Below are 18,876 nucleotides of genomic sequence, written 5' to 3'. Positions count from 1 at the left end.
TTAGAAAAGATAAATATATGTCTAATGAGGGGCTTGGTTATCATTTCTCATAGTCCTTGATATATGCCTAGTACAATATATTATATTGTAATATATATTACATTATACATATTATATTGTAGGATATATTGTATGATATTTTAACTTATACATATTAAATATACAATCTGTTCATAATATGTATTGTTTGATATTGCATAACTATCATTTCGTTAGTGATTATATTTTATATGATATATTAATTTTTTATTTTAATGATATTATTCTGTCATAATATGTTATATATTATTTAATTACATTTTATACTATTCATCATAATTCTTAATTGTTATTATATTATTCAAACACATTATTACAATAATAATGTTACTATAATTATTATTACAATATTATATTATATTATTACACTAGTGATATTATATTTATATTATTATTCTAGATATTAGATTTTTATTATCATTAGGATAATATAAATATTATTTACTAATATTATGATATAATATTATATCAATATTTAATATAATATTATGATAAAAGATCTAAGATTATTGTTAATAATATTGCCATAAAAAGTATTAGTACAAAATATTGTTTTGGTCTAATATTATTATACTAATATGAACGTTGATGCACCCACAAAAGGAAAAAAGAAAGAAAAAAAAAAGAAAAGATAGCAAATGTTAACAGAGAATACAATGCAAAATGCCTTAATAGACATGTTAGGGGATGATGTCAAATCAAGCACCTTTAAATAGATAATATGTGCAGGGAAAAACTATTTAGAAACTGAACATGATCGACACATCTTTATGTGGTAATTAGAAAGTGGGAACAAAAAGATGTTATTAGGCATCCATATCATCTTTTAAGCAACAATAGAAAAGTCATCTACAACTCTACTACAAGTACTATTGCTGTACATGGATCTAACTACTATGCCCCATTAGGCTGAGCTACTAGGAGATCAAAAAGTACTATTTAGTTATTCAAAAATATTTTAGATTGTTATAGTAATATTTGATAAAAAAATAAAAGCTATTTTTGTCTTACCAGAATGCTGTAAGGGTTTATTTTGGGTGTTTATTTCAAAAAAAAATACTTCCTCGCACCGTCCGAAAGGTCGTGGGGGATATGAAATTTAACCTTCTGGCCAAAACGCCCACAACAAATTGTATAATCACAGTTATGCCCTTTAAAAAATAATGCAAGAAAAGAACTAAATCAGGCGAACGGAAGGAGGAGAGCGCCTCTGGAGCTCTCAGGAACCCTATTGCACGAAAGAACCCTAATCAGCCTTGGCTCCCACCCTTCCCACACGATTGAGGTATTGTTTCTTTCTTAATTTCTCTCCGGTTATTTACGTGTTTGAGATTCCAATCTATTTCTTTCAAATTCTTGATCTCAAGGTTTCTTTCGGATTGTTCTTTTTTTTTTGAAAGAATTTTTTCAGATTGTTCTGCCTTTGTTCCCGTTTTATTTATCCGAAATAGTCAGATGCTTGTGTTTCGAGATGATTTCATGTTGTTTTAGATGAATCGGTGCATGATTTCTGGGTAAGTTATGGATGTTGGGTTGGTCTTGTAGTTGAGTGGCATCGTGCTCCTTTGAGACGTTCTCAAAGATGAGTGATTGCTGTTGTCCTGGTATCGATCTCAAGATTAAGCTTTTTGGCTAGTTGTTAAGAGTAATTTTTCTTCGAGAGCCGATGCGGGATCATCCTTGAATCACCAATACGATTTTGGTATTGATAACTTGTTTTCTTGAAGTCAACATCTTTCTTCTGAGTTTTTTTTTTTGGTCACTTATGGCTATATGTTTCAGATGGATATCTGAATTCATCTTCAGTACTATTAAACAATGAGGAGATAAACAATACGGATAGGGATAAACAATATTAAAATTTTGACAGCCTTGTCATCCAGCTTAGGAACTATTACCATGGCATCTACCAAGAGTGCGTGCTAAGATTCCAAACACAAAATACATAGAGGTGTATCTAAGTGAAATAGAAAGGCAGATGGCGGCTGTCCACTATTTTCTGTGCTCTGAAGAGATGTTTTATTTCAACTAAGGTTTGGTGTTCTTCCCTGCGTCAAGATGGGAGACAAATTGATACAACTGCTGTAAAGCACAAACTGAGTTTCCACCGAAAGCCTGCCTATGATCTAAGGCTGATCTGAGATTCATATGACACTCTGTGTAGCTGAATATTTCAAAGCTGATCATATATTGCAGGCAAATATCGAGCAGAAACCCAGTAGCTATATAAGTAAAATAATTCAACAAAAACAAAAAGAGAAAAATCTTTGTCAGTAAAGATTTAAAAGACTCATACAGAAATAGTTTTTCAGAAGGAATAGCTGCAAAGCAATCCATCCAAGTAGATAAAATTTCAGATATTAGGAGATGTCATGGTAGCCGAGACCTGCTCATCCTTAGCTTTCTTCTTCATTTCCGGTGAGTATCATCTCAAGAGCGAATTGTTGCATTCGGTGGTTGTTCTGGAAGGTTAATACAGAGATCTCTCTCATTGGCCATGTGGATAATATTATTATGAGTTTGGTTCTGTCATTTTTGCATTTTGATTGTGTTTGGGGACATTAAGTTTGTTCACTGATATTGCTGAAGAACATTGACACTGCATACCTACGTATCCACTAGTATATTGATATATAAGGCTGAGTTACAAGGATACGCCATCTCAGTACACTATATCAATGCTTTTTTTCAGTGCTTTGCCTTTATATGTTAAAGTCTGATATCCATAAGCTCACTGTATAGGCTTAGCTTGCAAATTCAAGTTAGTGAGCAGACTGTCTTGTTTTATGAATGGATGTGCTACATAGTACTTGAGTACTACACTATAGTTTTATGCTTCTTTTTAAGTGATTAATATCAATCAGTTGTGAATTATCATTATACTGATCTCAGATATTTCTATGAATGGATATGTAGAAGAAATGGATATGTATGTAAATTGGTGTCGCCAACGGTGATTGCTTGACATAGCAAGCCTAATGCTACAACCTCAGAAGGTTAGTTGGTGTGGGTTAACCCTAATGGATCATATGGCTGTCCTCATCAAGTACACATTTAGAGCCATTAGCCATCTTATGGCCTTTTTAACTTGCTCGCCTTGCGTCACATTGTCAGTTTTCTTGCCTTCTCGGCCTGGTACCAGCTGCTTGTATCATATGATTCTTTTCTTTGGTAGGATTCATATTATTCTTGTAGGAAATTGTGTTTGAAACTAAAATTCAGTAAGGGTGGGCCTATGTTGAGCTAAGTCAAATACAAATTTGTAATGTTGAAGGAAAAACAAAGAAAATTAGGCTGAACCAATCTAAAAAGGTCCCGGATTGAGTAGAAAATGGCAAATGGCAAACTGTAAGTAATTCAATGTTGAAGAAAGGATATCTCATCAATATGACAAAGGGCAATTGATCCATACAGTGATGCCTCCTACACTTGGTGCATTTAATCTGCATGATGGTATCACCAATACTTGGTCCATGCTTCGTTGGGGAAGACTAACCAAGTTGTCGGCTTGTCCGCTGGGATTAGGGTGTTGGTACTGGATACCTCATGTCGGTGTCGTGCAATGTGTTGGGATTTAGCTGTAGAGTTTTAGGTCCTAATAAGGGCAGATATAGTTTCTCCAGAAAAGTAAAAAAGGGAACAAGAGGGCAGACTCAGTACAAGGCCAAAACTAGAAAATAACCTTAGACCAACTGATCATGCATGGTAGCATTTGTCTGAATTATTTCTTTGTTGATAGAAATGACAAGGTTCTACCTTACTAGTAGCAACAACAAAAGTGAAGGGCGGAAAGAGTATGTCGATTACCTCGAAAATAGGAGACTGCATATCAGTCTTTTAAAAATGAGAGGAAGGAAACCAAGGTTCATGTTTTCTTTTGATTAGAGGTGTTAAAGGTTTCCATCCAAGATATGCTATACGTTCTAGCCTCCAGGGTCCAAGTCCATGATGACATTTTGTGTCAGGACAAGAGGTATTCCCTCTCAAAGTCTTCCTTGGGCAGGGCTAGCTCCCCATGGAGCCAAATGCCACCTGCGTAGCTATGTGAAAGACTCAGTAGCCTCACCTCCTCCATAGTGGTGGGTAGAGTCTCCAGTCTTCATATTTTTTTCCCCTGGAAGGATGCAGTCATCCTCCATTTCAAGTTAGAGTCCAAGCCATCCACATGAACTTATACTAGCAAGAATCAACATAACCTTGTAAAGAAAAAAAATGTTAAAAATGGAACCATTAAAATTTGCCTGTCCATGGGGCCATTGGACAAGCAAATACTGGAATAATAGATAAGCGTCTTCTTGAGTGTTTCATCTCTTTGCACTGCATCAGAGCTTCTAAATACCCAAGTATAGCCTGTCTGATACCATCACCAATCATTCAACATCCTATCCAAACACGTGGCATCCAATGCATGCCTAGGTGCTTGCAATTCTCTTTTCTACCCTCCTCAGCCTACATGCTGGGGACCCTGATATCATTGGATTCCATAGTCCTTAATCACCCTAGATATTCTGTCAATCATGAACAGTGTAATGTTTTTAAGTGGATATGTTCTTGTTGATTTTCACAATTCCATTTAGATGTCACCATAAGACAGTCATTAGTTTCATTGAAAGTCTCTCTTTCTTTTAACTTAGCAGTATCTCTTTATGGGCAGGATAAGGTATCAAGGCAGTTATCTCAATCAACTAAAGAGCAGTATTATCAAGGTTTATTTTTGTGATAGTTTTCCTTATTCTCTCCCCCTCTTCTATAAGACCTCCACATCAGCTTTTTCATCTCTGTCATGCTTTTCTGTTCATTGATCCCTTCTTGTTACTTCTTCTTTTTGGTAAAAAATTGTTGCAAAGAAGCCAAAGAGACCACTTATAAAAACATTACCTGATTCTTTTCTAATATTGCGGTAGCCTGAATATTATCATCAAGAGATTAAACTTGAAGCTTGCTAGGACTGCATCTGACCATGGTTTTGTTGGCGTCATAGCTTGCTCCAATGCAAGTTAGGTTTATATATTTATTCCGGCTAAAACTTTTCCCTCTGCTAACTGATCCTGCAGGGAATGATATTCCTCTCGATGGTTTCTGGTTCTGGTTCAGTTGAATGGCAAGCCTTCATCATGTCTCTAATCCAATCTCTGAATACAGACAACAACAGTATGCATGTGTTCGGAGAACCAGAAGTTGACAAACTTCAAACCTAAATCAGGAACAAAATAGGCTATTACATTGAAATATGACCATAAGAAAATATGACTCGCCTTGGATTCTGAAGAGAGAAGATATGATTTAGTTGTCAATTCATACAGTGGGTGATGATGAGAAGTTTTCCAAACAATTTTGAACATGTCGCTAATGGACTTTTTTGTTTATTGTTTAGACAGTATCTGCGACTGGTTTCTCTTAGATTGGAGAGCAGGTTTCTTTTCATCGATGGTCGACCTTTTTCGAGTCGACATCAGTTTATTAAAACTCATTTCATATGACATAAATCAGCAATTGATCCTTAAGTCTTCCCTAAATACTTTACCAGTATTATTTGCAGGGAAGCTGTATATGATAATATCTGGCTTTCAAGAGAGTGTGAATGATACTTCAAAATTAAGATTGCTCGACATGAACAATAGAGAATCACTGCTTTTTTGCTGGCTTGCATTACTAGTTATTGATAAATTCGGACCAAGTCCAAACCCTTGATTATTTGTTCCTATGTATTTTACCAAGATCTAAGACATGTCCTCTTGGGTACCTCTGAAGATGTGCCATTTAAGGTCACCAAGGGTACCATCATATACTCAGTAAGAAGTGTTACAATGGGCTTCTAGGGGCACTAAGACACCCTACATGCAGTCTCGTCAGCAGAGCTTTTATTTGTCATTAAAGCGTGGTTGATTCCAACAAGCTCCTCATTCTGGTGCTTCGGACTGGGGAGATGTTTGTGTTCCGCTGGCCGGCGACTAGAGCTTCGGCATCCTGTCAAACACGGAGGTCCCCACGGTATATGGCAGCGACATCGGTAACCGGAAACTGAAATGAAGGAAAACAGGGTGGGATACAGGGGGTTATGTGGTGTAATCCAGTGCGCTCTTCATGAGAACTCGGTCGGCGATGATGGCCCGATCAGGGGTGAGTTGGGCGATGGTTGGCCCGATTGGGAGAGTTTGGGCGATGGTGGCAGCATTGGGTACTAACTCCGGCGAGACGTCGATTGGGGTGCACAACAAGGGTTTTGGAAGCACAATCACGAGGAAGGAATTAGGACAGTGATTGGCGAAAACAACCCGGTGATCATCGGAGTGCCTCAAGGGTCGTGGATGAGTTATACGAGCAGAAGCTAACTCTAGAAATAAATAAATGAATCTATTCTTCTATCTGTAGGAATGGATTCAAATGGGTGCTACTAGTTGAGTTTTGGTTGGAACAAAGGACATCATCCATGAGAAAGATCTATCCCTAGAAAAAAAGATACGGGGATATATAGGATAAATTACGATATTGATGACCCAAAGATTGATTCATAGATTGATTTTGATGATCACAAACCTTGAAGTATAGATACTAATGTTTATGTTGCAAGGAGAAAGATATTCATTTTGCAAGGAACATAGCAAGTTGGGAAGAACACAAGAAGCCTCCAAAGCTCTCAAGTTGGAAGAAAGCTACAATTTATTGGCCCAAGCTTAAAGTTCAAAGGATTCAAATTGGAGGAGTAAAATCAAAAGAAAAATTCAAAAGAACAGTCTTCGAGTCGACTCCAGTGGAATTCGAGTCGACTCCGGAGAAGTATGAGTCGACTTCCGGAGAAGTATGAGTCGACTCCTAGGAGTCACAGGCAGAAAAGTCAGAGAGCAGTTTTCGGGTCTGAGATTCGAGTCGACTCCAGTGGAACGCGAGTCGACTCCGATGGTTGGTAGGTCGACTCAAAAGAAAGCAAGAGTCGACTCTCAGCGGAACACAAGGAAAAAGTCAGAGGAGCATTTTTGGGACTCTGAGATTCGAGTCGACCTCCCGCATTGCACGAGTCGACTCCGAGACTCCGCGACCATCAACAGACAGAGAAACCAAGTTACTGCCTCTGAGGATTCGAGTCGACTCCCAGACAGCTCGAGCCGACTCCAAGGCAGCGCTACACCAAGATGACAGAAGGCTGAGTTTCGGAAACTGAGAGCCGAGTCGACTCCGGGGAAGTTCGAGTCGACTCCAAGACTGGACGAGCCAAAAGACAGAGGATCGGGAGTTCGGCTCTGAGATTCGAGTCGACTCCAGGACAGTCGAGTCGACTCGAGTGGACAAAATTCAAAATTGGATCCACGGACTTCAGTGGATGAGCCGACTCCAAAATTGCAGGTCAGCTCCAGAAGTTGGCGAGTCGACTTCGGGTTAAGTCGAGTCGACTCCCAGTCGAGGGATGCACTTTAATTCAAATTTGGAACAGTGGCCGAGTCGTCTCCAGTAAAGCACGAGCCGACTCCTGCAACAGGCGAGTCACTCCTGATCGCAGCGAGTCGACTCCGATCCAACGGTCATATGTCAGGAGGTGCAGACTGGTTCCAACGGCTCTATTTTTGTCTCTAACGGCTATATTCTTGTCTCCACGCCATCTAAAGCTATAAAAACAAGAGGAGAGCTAGGGGAGACAGCATGGAAGTGGGAGAAAACATTTAGGAAAGAGATTACAAGGGAAATCTCCCATAAGCACAAAAAGGGCCATCCAAAGAGAAATAGAGAGAAGAAGAGCTTCCAAGTGAATCCCAAAGCTTCCTCTCCATCAGTGTGCTACCTCAGTGATCCTCTACTTCGTGCCAAATCAGAAGAGGGTCAAGTAAAGAAGAAGTCGAGCTCCTTCATCTTCACAACTCGTTTGAGGACTTCACTTTACTCTATTTGTTTATATTGTTATATTTGCTTGTTAAGAAGCTTTGATTTGTTTTCAACTTTGTTTTATTATCTTGTAACTTGATTCAATCACGGGATTGAATCAAGGGGTTAAGGTTTGTTGGTGAGCCAAAGGGGAAAACCAACGGTGTAAGGTTTGTTGGTGAGGCAAAGAGAAAACCAACGGGGTTTAGTTTGTTGGTGAGCCAAAGGGAAAACCAACGGAGTTTAGGTTTGTTGGTGAGCCGAGGGTAAAACCAACGTGTAAGGGTTTGATTGTGATCCCGGGAAAACAATCGGGTTGGTTCTAGTCGGTGAGCCTGGAAAAACCGACCCGAGTTCGTTGTGACCTCGTAAAACAACAAGTTGGGTTGTGAGCTTGTAAAACAACCGGCTGTAATCTGTAAGATTATAGTGAAATTCCCAAGAGGTCTTGGGGAGTGGATGTAGGTGCTGGGATGCACCGAACCACTATATTTTTGTTGTGTTTGTGATGCTCTTTGTTGACTGACCTCCTCACTCACTTACTTAGATATTAAGCTTGCTTAACTCTTCTTCGTGCATCCTTTAGTTGCAAGCATAATCAATTTACTCAATCATTAAATTGAATAGCCATACTAGGGCAAAATTAGACTAATCTTTTTATTGAACCCGCTGCTTAATAGTTATTAGATTAGAATCATACTCTTGCTAAGGTTAAGCTTCACTAAGCATCCATACAACTTAGCATAATTAATCTAAAAGATTAGAAGTAGTTTAAAAGTTTTTAAAAAGACCCAATTCACCCCCCTCTTGGGTTGTCACCTTGGGCAACAAGTGGTATCAGAGCAGGTGCTCAAATATTATTTGTAGTCTTGACCGACTAGAGCCAAAGATCATGACAACTCAAATAGATAGTTTTCTAGGAGAAGGACAATCAATTGATACACCTCCACTGTTTAATGGTATAAACTACCCACATTGGAAAATACGCATGCGCATTTTCATTCAATCACAAAACTATTATCTATGGAAAATCATAATAAATGACCTTCACACACTCTCTCATATTAATGAGAAGGACTTAGCACAATTAAATGTTAATGCTATGAACATATTATATTGTGCTATTCAAGAAACAAAGTTTAATGAAATTTCTGCATGCTTATCTGCTAAGGAGATCTGGGATACTTTAGAAAATATTTATGATAAATCTCAGATTATCTCTCATATGCTTCAATTATATACTAACAATGAGACTGCAGAAAAGGGTGATGAATCTCCCTCAGTCGAGTCGACTCCAAGTAGCTCAGAGTCGACTCTCAAGTTCACCGAGTCGACTCCAATAAGGTCCGAGTCACTCCCGAGGCAAATCAGCTTCCTAAAGACAAAGAAGAAGAGGAAGCAAGAAGAAAGGAAGAAAGAGATAAAAGGAAGAAAGCCTTGACCAAGAAAGAGTCTAGCAAGAAAATAAAAGTTAGGAGCAACAATGATGATATTAGCTCCAAGGAACTACGAGAGGTAACTAACTTGTGCTTTATGGCACAAGAAGACAAGGTAAAAACTGAATCTACTCTTACATCAAATAATTTTCAAGAAAAATTTTCTAATGATGAAATACAAGAGAAACTAAATTCTGAAAATGAAAGCTTAAGGTCATTTTCTGAAGAATTGATTCAGAAAAATCATAGTTTAATTAAAGAAAATCAAAACTTAAGCGAAGAAATTAATCAATTAAAATCTTGTTATAACAAATTCACCGTAAGCTCAGAAAGATTAAAAATGATGTTTGAAAGCCAACATGCTGATTTTGATAAATCAAAATTTAGCTTGACTCCTTCACTTAGCCATAAATCTCTAGAGAAAAAGGTTATCAATTTACCAAGCAAACCATTAAATAAGATAACTTATTTCAAAAATGAAAAGGATGGGCATAAACAACTTTACCTATCGTTCTAGTATAATTAAATCAAATGGTAAAGTTATTACTATTAAACAAATATGGGTTCCAAAAGGAATCATATGTCCTAACTCTCAAGGACTCAAGCAAGCTTGGGTACCCAAAATGAGAAAATGAGGATGTAGACATAGGTGTGGCCAAGATACCCATGGAACAAATAGAACTTTCATACAAATGGGTGTTCTAGATACACGTCAAAAAATGAAACTTAAAACATACTTATGAAAAGTAATAACAAAATAATAATAATAATAATAATGAAATCAGTAAACCTTGCATTTCATCATTATTTTTGCTTTAGTATTTGATTGAAATATGAATTGCAAGTATTGACCAATTTTGTGATATAGAAAATATTTTTGGAAATATAATCAAATCACTTCATTTTATAGTATACTTTACTCACTATTGGATAAGTTGCTAAATGATTAATAAATTTGTTAAGAATAACTCTATGAATTCTCTATATGCTTGATTGAGAGCTTTTATCCATGGGAATTATTGTTTATTGATCATAGATATGATAATGTGTACTTGGTATGCTTTTGAATATATGCACTATGAATACCAAGATTAAAGAAACCATCTTTGGCATATAAAATCAACTCATGCTAGTATGTACTTAATCTCAAAAGACCTTGTCATTGGCTTACTTAGATTATCTTCTGAAGGTCAAAGTTTACTATGCATGCTAACTAAGGAAACAAACAAAAATCAATTTCTAAATCTAAAGATGTTGTTTCCATCACCCAGTTTTCAAAAGCTTACATTGGATGCGTTCTTGGCAAATTAAAATTGAAATATTTTCTGTATTTGCTAAATCTTGTAAAAGTGGTTCAAATGATAAAGGTTTCCAAACTGTGAAGATAAAGAGTATCATGGCACAGTGTTTGAAAACCAAAATCCTGATAAAGGTTATACAGAAAATAATATTAAATCCAATGATTTCAGCACCAAGGACACCATAAGCAAAATAGGATTAATAGAATTCTTGAAGAAATGAAAAAGACAATTATGTATGATAGTCATCTACTTAAATAATTTTTAAAAGACTATCATCACTGCTTGTCATACATATGATTTCTATTTTGATGAAAATTCTGATCTTCTGAAAAATGGAAAATGAACCATTGCATATCTTTCATATTTTTCAGTCGTACATGTTATGCTTGATATGCTTCTTTATGAAAATAATGCCAAATCTGATAGAGATATGTCTATTCTTGGATATCATTCATCAAGCAATGCATATAGAATATTCAATGAAAAGATTTTAGTTGCAAACATATCAAGTCATTTATTCTTATGAGACAAATGATTTATATTCAATACTAAAATTAAATTAGTGATGTATATGGTTAATATTTTACATATAACAATCTGAAAACTTGTTAATAATTATAACCAAATTAAGTTTTTTCAGAAATGCACTTAATGAAGAAAAACTGATGACTACTAAAAGACTAAATCAAGAAAAGATGAAATAGATCTTGATTCTTGCATGATTAGAAGTAAAGATCACCATTATCATTTGCTTGCTTTATGAGCTTTATATTCTATCAAATGAATGTGTAGAATGCACTCCTAGGTACTTATTTTATTAAAGAAGATATAAGTTAAATAACCACCATAGTTGAAAAACACCCATTACAAATATGATAAAGCAATATATAATGTGAAACAAGCATCAAAAGCATGATATAAAAGCTTAAGCAACCTTTTTGATAGAAAGAAATAGTGATAAATCTTTGCATCAAAAAGAAGAATCTGTGATATCTTGCTTGCTCATAGCACTCATTGATGGCATCATTTTTGTTCTACCAATAAAAATTTATATGGAGATTTTACTAAGCTCATGCAAAGTGAGTTTGAAATATGAATGAATTAACATTTTCTCTCTCAAACTCCAAATTAAGACAAACAAGAAAGGGGATCTTCCATTGACCAAAGTTATTTCACAAGAAAACTCTTATAGAAGATTGGCATGAAGAAGGTATAGCTATGACCCCATCTTGTAGAAATTGAAAAGGATACGCAAAGTAGATCTAATATTAAAGCTGTATTGAAGCATGTTAGAATAATTATTTTATCATACAGCTAGTAGACCCAGATTGGATGCTCATTATGTGACCTTGTGCAAGACTTCAATCTAACTTTAATTAATCATATTTTATTGATAACAAATAAGATCATTAATCTGAGTTTTGATAAAAACAAACGTTTAAGATAAGTTGATTAAAACTTAGTTAACATATCTTATTGATAATTATCTTAAGCAAATAGAATCTAAACTAAATTCATTTGACCTTGATAAATCTGTCTATTGCCTCACATGATTATTCTTGAACTATCTTGGTTAATGAATCTATCTCTTTAGTTCAAGTGATATGTGCTTGCTTATACTTAGGCAATCTCTTGAGTAAAGTGACTCAATATTCAACTATTGTCATATCTATATTGAGTCATCTAGTTAAAAAAAAAATATATGGATGAATGGTTTGTATCTTGAAGAAACTAATGACTCTCCTTCAAGAAAGAAAAAGAGCTTGTTATTAATGCAGGATCCTTGAGCAAGAAAATGAGAATCTCAACTTGAAGGATATCTCCACGTAAGATACAATAAACATTTCACATGCAAACAAGAGAGAGGACCTTCTTCAGGCAAAAGTTCATACATAAGAAATCTAGTAGGTATTTGACTGAAGAATGCAGAATGAATTGGTAATTCTAGATACTTCTCTCATAAATTAATTGAGCAAAGTCAATAACTTAAATCTTATTATGGCATGATTAAATTCTTTAATTATTTTTTATATCATGTCTATATGTGTATTGACTGACTTGTACTTTGAGAAACTGTTTCATGGTTTGACCAAACTAAATGATTTCTTAGCCTATATCATAACCATGAAATACACAAGTATATGCTTAAAATTTTGATGTGAAATAACTTGTGAGAAGTTATGAATTCATGAGCATAATGAAAATGGTGTTTGCATGATATACATCTATATGATACAATTGATTATTCTTTATTCTGCTCTTTCATGTAAATTACTTGAGAATAACAAAATGAAAGAGAAATAAAGAAAAGAAAATAAACATTATTCAAGAGAAGTAAAGATCTAAGTAAAAGGCAAATACTTCAATCTTAATAGCAAAACAATCATAATATATTCGGCACATTTGGAAGGGATAAAATCAAAATTAATTATACTTAAACAGGGGCAATTTGAAGTAAACATTGTAACCCCCTCTATATTGCTCATCATAGGGATGTGCCAATGGGGAGGCTAGTGGTAGTACCCGGCACTATTTGACCCAACTATTCGGTGTAGGGCATATTAGGGACGGCACAAGAGGAGGGCTAGTGGTAGTACCTCGTGCCCCTTCCCAACTCCACCGGATAGGGAGCAAATAGAGTATAGAGCATAAGAAAGTAAAAATGAAAGACAAAGTAAATGAAAGTATATAAGAAGAATCAAGTCAATTTTTTTTAAAATCACTTGAAAACACACTTTAAGGATGAAATCAGTGCAAAATTATATTTAAATAGGGGGAGTTTATTTGAAAAGAATTGATTTTGATCCTTGACATGCTTGTTCCTAATATTTTAATGCATGACTTAACACATAATATATTTTGCATGTGGCATGATGCTTTAAACTATGGGTTCTCAATGTGTTGTAATGTTCCATGATTGGATAATCTGATTGAATGTTTAAAATACTATATGAAGCTATTTTATTATTGAAAAGAAATTTCAGATTTGTCGTTCACAATCATCTCAAAAAATTCTGAAAGTTAAATAAATTTGTAAAAAGGAGAAGAGAAAGGATATCTCTATTTAGGGAAAATAAATTGATTTTGTTCTATCCTTCAACTTGCCTAAATTTGGTATATAATGTTATAATTTGTACCAAAACTCAACATTTAATACAAAGATTCTGAATATGCTCTTATATGTTTGCAATATGTATTTTCAATCGTAATCATTTAAGATGAGCTATAATGTGGAAGATACATATCTCAAAGTATGATTTTGGAAGCCTTTATTGAAAATCCTATATAATTCAGAATCTGATTTTGTATAAAAGCTTAAACTAAATGTGATTTTTAAATAAAGTCTTAATGTAAGAAAAAACAGAATTTATTTTGATTGCTCCGATACGCATCCGAAACATATCATTTCTTATCTTCAAAGTATACTAATATTGATCCAAATGATGTGTCTTACGATGATCTTGATTGCAAGTAAATATTTTTAAAATATATGACTTTATTTAATATTTAAAAATTTATTGAGCTTCATGTATACATTGCTGAAAAACTGTGATTAAGAAATTGAGTTCTATAAATACACATACCTCAATGATCATCTATATGTTTTTCTCTCCTACATTCTTAGAAACTATCATCAGAATATATATATATAGAGTGAATACTATAAATTTTGAATAATTCTAGATCACTCTACATTCTCGATAACATAGAATTTCAGTTTTATTCACGTTTATTATTAAATTCTGAAATTCAACCAAAGAAAAGAATGATTAAAGAAGAATGCATCTTTTGAGGGGGAGCTTTAGATATTCAATATCCTATCCCAAAGACACTTTATCTTGATGCATACTTTGAATTTATGGATTGATTTTGATGGACCTCCTTATATTGCAAGACATGCTTTAATTTCCTTGAGATGAGTTCTATAAAGGTTGTCTTATCTCAAACCTTGAGTCTTATGAAAATAAGCTGAAATATTTTTTTTTTTGAGATTGACAATCTTATTGAACATTATCTTAGGATTCTAAACTCTTAAATGGAATGATCAATTGAGGGGGAGAAAGAAAATTTCAGAAGGAGAGGTCTTATGGAACTTAATTACATAAATCTATAGGAGAGGGAAAGAATACTAAATGAAAAGTGATCCTAATACTCTCCAATATGTATCATCTGAAATTTAAATCTGGAAATCTTTATGATACACCTTGAGGCGTGTTATTTGGTTAGTATATCTTTATGCATCACTCATGAACCAAATTACAAATCTTAAGAGCCTCTAATTTAATGAAAAAGGGGGAGAATAACGTGTAAAATTTTCTTGAGTATCTTTTAGAAAATCTATTTTGATAATCACTAATAAGTCCTAATTGACTTGATCTTTAGAACTTAAATTGTGTGCCAATTCATATTTTTATGAACAAGCTTTCATACTTAGTGAAGAGAAGTTAGATTTCCACTCGTGTTTTCTTTGAATATCATTTGTAGGACTTCTTGAATTAACCTAAGGAAGATGCCATCTACACTTGATTAGAAAACTATCTATGGTATCAAATTAGAAAACTTCTTGAAATCACATTTAATGTGTTCTGTTTTGAAAACTATCTTAATTGGCTCTGATCTGTGCTCACTAATCTGATTCCAATATTATTGCCTTAAGTTATATGATTCATATCCTTGCAATAATTTAACATTCCAATCAGAGTACAATAAGGGAAAGAAATATTTGAGTGTTCTTATCTTTGTGCTTAATGTTTCCCTATTTTTTTGATGTTGTCAAAAAGGGGGAGAAATATCTAAGTATATGCCGTTATGCTTTGAATTGAATACAAATCAGCTTAAATTATATGTTGATTGTGTTAAGCTGATTAAATCTAAAGCATTATCATGAAGTATGTTTTTTTTTACATATATATGTTTTCTACTTCATGCAACTTAGCTATGTATTACTTCTAGAAATCAATATCTTTTATATTGCATATACTCCAAGTTTTGTCATCATCAAAAAGGGGGAGATTGATGACCCAAAGATTGATTCATAGATTGATTTTGATGATCACAAAACCTTGAAGTATAGATACTAATGTTTATGTTGCAAGGAGAAAGATATTCATTTTGCAAGGAACATAGCAAGTTGGAAGAACACAAGAAGGCCTCCAAAGCTCTCAAGTTGGAAGAAAGCTACAATTTATTGGCCCAAGCTTAAAGTTCAAAGGATTCAAATTGGAGGAGTAAAATCAAAAGAAAAATTCAAAAGAACAGTCTTCGAGTCGACTCCAGTGGAATTCGAGTCGACTACGGAGAAGTATGAGTCGACTCCGGAGAAGTATGAGTCGACTCCTAGGAGTCACAGGCAGAAAAGTCAGAGAGCAGTTTTCGGGTCTGAGATTCGAGTCGACTCCAGTGGAATGCGAGTCGACTCCGATGGTTGGTAGGTCGACTCCAAAGAAAGCAAGAGTCGACTCTCAGCGGAACACAAGGAAAAAGTCAGAGAGCATTTTTGGGACTCTGAGATTCGAGTCGACTCCCGCATTGCACGAGTCGACTCCGAGACTCCGCGACCATCAACAGACAGAAAACCAAGTTACTGCCTCTGAGATTCGAGTTGACTCCCAGACAGCTCGAGCCGACTCCAAGGCAGCGCTACACCAAGATGACAGAAGGCTGAGTTTCGGAAACTGAGAGCCGAGTCGACTCCGAGGAAGTTCGAGTCGACTCCAAGACTGGACGAGCCAAAAGACAGAGGATCGGGAGTTCGGGCTCTGAGATTCGAGTCGACTCCCAGGACAGTCGAGTCGACTCGAGTGGACAAAATTCAAAATTGGATCCACGGACTTCAGTGGATGAGCCGACTCCAAAATTGCCAGGTCAGCTCCAGAAGTTGGCGAGTCGACTCCGGGTTAAGTCGAGTCGACTCCCAGTCGAGGGATGCACTTTAATTCAAATTTGGAACAGTGGCCGAGTCGTCTCCAGTAAAGCACGAGCCGACTCCTGCAACAGGCGAGTCGACTCCGATCACAACGGTCATATTGTTAGGAGGTGCAGACTGGTTCCAACGGCTCTATTTTTGTCTCTAACGGCTATATTCTTGTCTCCACGCCATCTAAAGCTATAAAAACAAGAGGAGAGCTAGGGGAGACAGCATGGAAGTGGGAGAAAACATTTAGGAAAGAGATTACAAGGAAATCTCCCATAAGCACAAAAAGGGCCATCCAAAGAGAAATAGAGAGAAGAAGAGCTTCCAAGTGAATCTCAAAGCTTCCTCTCCATCAGTGTGCTGCCTCAGTGATCCTCTACTTCGTGCCAAATCAGAAGAGGGTCAAGTAAAGAAGAAGTCGAGCTCCTTCATCTTCACAACTCGTTTGAGGACTTCACTTTACTCTATTTGTTTATATTGTTATATTTGCTTGTTTAAGAAGCTTTGATTTGTTTTCAACTTTGTTTTATTATCTTGTAACTTGATTCAATCACGGGATTGAATCAAGGGGTTAAGGTTTGTTGGTGAGCCAAAGGGAAAACCAACGGTGTAAGGTTTGTTGGTGAGCCAAAGGGAAAACCAACGGGGTTTAGGTTTGTTGGTGAGCCAAAGGGAAAACCAACGGGGTTTAGGTTTGTTGGTGAGCCGAGGGTAAAACCAACGTGTAAGGGTTTGATTGTGATCCCGGGAAAACAATCGGGTTGGTTCTAGTCGGTGAGCCTGGGAAAACCGACCGAGTTCGTTGTGACCTCGTAAAACAACAAGTTGGGTTGTGAGCTTGTAAAACAACCGGCTGTAATCTGTAAGATTATAGTGAAATTCCCAAGAGGTCTTGGGGAGTGGATGTAGGTGCTGGGATGCACCGAACCACTATATTTTTGTTGTGTTTGTGATGCTCTTTGTTGACTGACCTCCTCACTCACTTACTTAGATATTAAGCTTGCTTAACTCTTCTTCGTGCATCCTTTAGTTGCAAGCATAATTAATTTACTCAATCATTAAATTGAATAGCATACTAGGGCAAAATTAGACTAATCTTTTATTGAACCCGCTGCTTAATAGTTGATTAGATTAGAATCATACTCTTGCTAAGGTTAAGCTTCACTAAGCATCCATACAACTTAGCATAATTAATCTAAAAGATTAGAAGTAGTTTAAAAGTTTTTAAAAAGAGCCAATTCACCCCCCCCTCTTGGGTTGTCACCTTGGGCAACAGATATTAACCAAGTTATATATTTAATACCTTTAATATTGTTTGTTTAAACTCGAAAAGTAAAATTACAAAGACATTGCTGTCAACATTTTCTAAATCCTTCATCAAACCATTGATCATGTTATTTTTACTCTTAATTCATAAACCCTTAATGCATACACGTCTCTCTTCTAGCTAAGCTCTCCTTAGATCTTATTGCACTTGCCTATGCCATTTTAGTTAGAGCTCATGCTCTACTTCTGCCTACTGATTTTTTTTCTCTCTAATCTTTATTGTATTTTGGTGGTGGTGGGGGGGGGGGGGGGGGATGTCTTGCATCAATCTATATTTTCATCCCAGTTGAAAATATTGGGGCATCTCAGGTCTTGCCTGTCTTGGTTTATTTTTGTCTATGTAACAAAAGCATGCTTGACCACATAAACCACTAGAAGTAACTCTGTACATGCTCTTGTTCTATTGAGGTTCCCTCGTCTCTCGCCATTCTCATGTTAACACCTTAATGACAACTAGATTGATTATCCCATGAATGTTAATTTTGATTGAGGCCGCTTAAATTTCTGTTGATCTTGAAAGTGCATTCAGTTTTAGTCTCAAATCATATTGATTTCTAGGCCCTTATCTTTTAAAATTTGTCAGCATGTTTTGAATTTGGATTAACCTAGTCAGGGACAGTGGTGAGGATGAGGGAGAGAAGAAAGCTTGGGACCATTTGACCTATAAGCGTGGGATGAGAGGAAAGTATAGCTGCATGCAATGTTCTTAGTTTTTTGGGTTCTTGGGTGAAGAGGGACCATTTGACCTATAATAATGTATACTTGATTCCCAACTCTTTGACAAGTATTATAATGAACTGCAAGTAAGTATATTTTAGGTTTTCTCTCTAAAGGCAAATTTCTGCACCAACAACTTTTATTGCTTTTTTATTATGGTGATAGCGTTGGGAAGCACGAATTCTAAACATCTGGATACAAAAATAACAAGATAAAGGCAATTTGGCTTGTTACTTAATTAGCTCTAGGTTTTATTGCATCTTATTTTGTGGGTTTCTTCTTCTAATCT

At 35.7% G+C, this 18,876-nt stretch overlaps 1 long non-coding RNA gene across 1 annotated transcript; it reads left to right on the top strand.

The window, feature by feature from the left end:
• The first annotated feature begins 1,216 nt into the window (after positions 1 to 1,216).
• LOC103698078 lies at positions 1,217 to 5,555 on the top strand. The gene is made up of 2 exons (XR_602649.4): positions 1,217 to 1,324; positions 5,094 to 5,555. It is a non-coding gene; the product is annotated as an uncharacterized LOC103698078 (long non-coding RNA).
• The last annotated feature ends 13,321 nt before the right edge of the window (positions 5,556 to 18,876 follow it).

Source organism: Phoenix dactylifera, chromosome 1, assembly GCF_009389715.1.
Source record: "Phoenix dactylifera cultivar Barhee BC4 chromosome 1, palm_55x_up_171113_PBpolish2nd_filt_p, whole genome shotgun sequence".
NCBI classification, from domain to species: Eukaryota; Viridiplantae; Streptophyta; class Magnoliopsida; order Arecales; family Arecaceae; genus Phoenix; species Phoenix dactylifera.
This window is presented reverse-complemented; position numbering and strand designations above follow the sequence as displayed.